Source organism: Arachis ipaensis, chromosome B06 (genome assembly GCF_000816755.2).
Source record: "Arachis ipaensis cultivar K30076 chromosome B06, Araip1.1, whole genome shotgun sequence".
Lineage (NCBI taxonomy): Eukaryota > Viridiplantae > Streptophyta > Magnoliopsida > Fabales > Fabaceae > Arachis > Arachis ipaensis.
This window is the reverse complement of record NC_029790.2, coordinates 14,587,512-14,591,731: the sequence shown is the minus strand read 5'-3', so window position 1 is coordinate 14,591,731 and position 4,220 is coordinate 14,587,512. Positions and strand designations below refer to the sequence as shown.

Sequence of the window (4,220 nt, the reverse complement as noted above, 5' to 3'; positions counted from 1 at the left end):
CTATGGGGTATATTGTTAATTGTTAAAAATCCTTACTTATAGTCATAGAGCTAAGTAAATCTAATAAATAGTATCATTTATACTTAATTTTGAACCTCATTTAAAGAGAAACACTGCCAAGGTTCCGATCATAGTAAAATAGGATTAAATCCTTCTAAAATAAAGTTGGTAGAATAAAAAAATGAGAGTATAATTATTTTTCATTAAAATTATAGGATTTATGGATAATAAAAATAATAAATTTACTAATACTTAACTTTTTTATTTTATTATTACTTTACACATTTTCTTAATTTATTGCCATACGCGTGAATCACACGATGGTGGATGCAACTGGTCTAGTACAATTTGTGAGTGCTTTAACCGAAATGGCTCAAGGTGCTCATCAACCTTCCATTCTGCCTGTATGGCAAAGGGAGCTCCTGCTTGCAAGAGACCCACCACAAATCACATGCAACCATCGTGAATATGAGCAAGTTCCAAATACCAAAGAAGGGACCATCATTTCTTATGAGAACGATATGGTTCAACGCTCCTTTTTCTTTGGACCAACTGAAATAGCTTTCCTTCGTCGTTTGGTTCCACGTCACCTTGGTCAATGCACTCGATTTGAGCTTATAACTGCATGCTTATGGCGTTGCCGTACAAAAGCATTGCAACTTGCGCCAGAAGATGATGTTCGCATGATGTGCATCGTGAATGCACGCGCTAGGTTTAACCCTATTATACCCCTTGGTTATTACGGAAACGCTTTTGTTTATCCGGCAGCAGTTGCCAGTGTAAGGAAGCTTTGTGAAAATCCGTTTGGTTATGCCGTAGAGTTAATAAAGAAAGTAAAAGCTGAGGTGACAGAAGAGTACGTGCGTTCAGTGGCAGATCTAATGGTTACAAAAGGACGACCCTTATTTACAACCGTAGGATCTTGTATCGTGTCAAACTTGACACGTTTTGGGTTAAGAGAAGCGGATTTTGGATGGGGCAAAGCATTATATGCTGGTGTGTCTCAAGGTGGAGTTGGGCCGGCTTTTCATGGAGTAAGTTTTTTTATGGATTATGAAAATGAAAAAGGAGAAGAAGGTGTATTATTTCCAATTTACTTGCCTTCCAAAGCTATGGAGAGATTTGAGAAAGAGTTGGGTGATTTGTTTAGTGGAGACCTTAAGAGCACCTTTAGTATTTAATTTTAGTTTAATTTATTTTGAGTTTTATAAATGGTCACATAAATATTTATAAAATTATATATTATTTAATATTTAATTTGTCATTCGTCATTCTAATGCTAATTTTATTTTAATTTATTAATATCGTTAATTCAGTTACTATAAAAAAAAATGATATCAAAAAATATCCTATTAAAATTGCTCTCATAGCTAATAATAATCAATCTACAAAAAAAATTCTAACGTCCATGACTTCTAAACAATGAAAAACTCGTTAACTTAAATAATTACGGTCCAGTTTATGAAGTGTACCATCCTCCAGTCAAATATGTTCCATCATAAGAGTTAAACTGTTAGGTATTGCGTTCATATATAAGTCTATTCCTCCTAGTCAGGGGCGAAGCTTCCTATTGTTATGGGGAGGCAGTGCCCCCTAAAAAGAAAAATTCTTTATAAAAACATAATAATAAGGGAGTGGCCCCCTCTTTTAAGAATGTATGGCTTCTCCACTCAAGCTGCAGGCTGCAGCAAAGAGCAACTTAAAATAAGTCACTTTGGCTATGGCTTTTCATGGTTGACTTTTCATCGTTTTTGGAGTCTTATAATAGTAGTATTTAAGGTAAAGTACTAAATTGGTCTCCTAGGTTTGGGCGTAATTCTGTTTTGGTCCTTAAGATTTAAAGTGTTCTATTTGAATCTAAAAAAATTTCATTTAACATCAATTTAGTTTCACACATAACAACAGTTCAAGAACAAAATCGATAATCTGGAGAACAAGTACAAGCTCCAAAGGCACAAAATCAACCATTGATGCATTAATACATTTACTTATCATTTTCTTTAGTTTTATAGAAAATATTTTATTTATATTATAAAAAAATAATAAATAAATGTATTGATGTATCAATGGTTGATTTTATGCCTCTGGAGCTTGTACTTGTTCTCCATATTATCGATTTTGTTCTTGTACTGTTGTTATATAGGATATTTTGTTAATTATTTAATTTTGACCTCACGGTGGGTTTTGGATTCAAATAGAATACTTTAAACCTTAAGGACCAAAACAGAATTACGCCCCCAAAACAGAATTACGCCCAAACCTAGTATTTAAAAGTTTGTTTTAAAAAATATTTTTAAATTTCTTAAATATACCTCAAGCAATGTTCAGAAAGAAATTTTATATGTTTTATATATTTTTGTTATAATGATAAAAAATTCAATTAAAATAGATATTGAAGATGCCAAATTTTATATCATTATTAATAAAGCTCGTGATAAATCTAACAAAAAGTAAATGGTTATTATTTTGAGATTTGTTGATATAGATGATTTTATTTGTGAACACCTTTTTAATCTTATACATATATGTTAGTCATACTAGTATCTTGTTGTTTTGAAATAAAGAATTAGTGTATGTGCTTTTTATTTATAATCTCTATATTAAAAACATGAGGAATGTTAGAGGGCCAGTAATTTTTGTGATTTGTAGCCATTAAATAGCCATCAATGATGGTTTTAATGGTGTAAAATTGGTGTGAAATTTCATCCAATGGCTCACTTTTCTTTGCTGGTTACATGCTTGCCAAAATTTAACAAAGTTGCTGGCCCCTAGACTTTTTCTAAAAACATTTAAGGTGAGGGGTATGATGGTGCTAGTTAGGGGTATAATGGTGCTAGCAAATATGAGAGGCGAATGGAATGATTTACAAGCTTTATTTTTCAATGATTGCCAATAAACATATTATGTCCATTGTTTTGCTCATAGCTTGTAGTTACCATTTGTGGCTGTTTTAAGGAAAGTACTTTAAATTCATAAATTTTTTACATAATTGACTGCTATTGTCAATATTATTAGTGTATCTTGCAAACAATATGATCAACTATAAGAAGTTCAAGAAATTGAAAATGCAAAATTGATTGCCAATGATGAGTTAGAAACAAATTAATGTGCAAATCAAGTAGACACTTTGCAAAGAACTAGAGATACAAAATGGAGTTCTCACTTTCATTCTATTTATAGCTTGATAAGAATGTTTGCAGTTACTTATACTGTTCTTAATAACATTATTGATGATGGTACAACTTCTACTCAAAGAAGTGAGGCTTACGGTGTCAATAAAGTGCTATATTCATTTGAATTTATTTTTCCGTTACATTTGATGAAAGAAATTATGAGAATTACTAATATTTTGCGTCAAGCATTACAATAAAAATTTCAAGATATTTTAAATGTAATACATATTATTTTCATATCAAAACTACTTTTTAAAAAATTGAAGAATAATGGTTGGTGCAATTTACTGTTAAGAAGTTTTGTGAGAAGCATAAAATTGACATCCCTGATATGAGTACACAATACACAGTTGGAAGAGGTTGATCTCATCAATCAAATATAACAGTTGAGCATCATTATCGGGTAGATGTATTTTTAGTAGCGATTGACTCTCAAATACAAGAGTTAAATAGTAGATTCAATGTGAAAATCAGAAAGCTTTTGACTTTAAGTACTGCTTTGGATCCTAAGGACATTTAAATTGTTTAAATTCAGAATATATCCAAGTTAGTTGAAAAGTTTTATCCTTCAAATTTTTCTAATCATGAAATAATTCTTTTGAATGTTCAATTGCAACATTATACATTTGATGTATCAAATCATTTAAAAGATGTTGGTACACTTTCTGAGTTATGTCAAAGAGTGAAAGAAATAAAAAAAAATTAAGAACTTATCATTTGGTTTATAAATCGATTCGCAAGATCTTGACTATTCTCGTATCTACAACAACAATAGAAAGAGTTTTCTCGGCAATAAAAATTATTAAAACAAGGCGTTAGAGTAAAATGATAGACAAATTTTTTGTAGATAATTTAGTCATTTACATTGAAAAAGAAATTACAACTACTTTCAGCACATATTTAATAATAAATAATTTTGAATCAACGAAAAAATATCGAATTCAATTGTTTACATAAGTTACAAATTTTAATTCATTTCAACTCTAATTATATTATTATTAATTTTTTCATTGTATAAGTTGTAGTTGTGATTTAAATTATTTAAAA

General features: G+C 30.1%; 1 protein-coding gene across 1 annotated transcript in view; it reads left to right on the top strand.

Moving 5' to 3' along the window:
- LOC107645849 (benzyl alcohol O-benzoyltransferase) overlaps window positions 1-4,220 on the top strand; it is a gene marked incomplete at its 5' end in the record, with an annotated part of 31,077 nt that overhangs the window by 1,158 nt on the left and 25,699 nt on the right. The gene's annotated exons all lie outside the window — the stretch shown is intronic.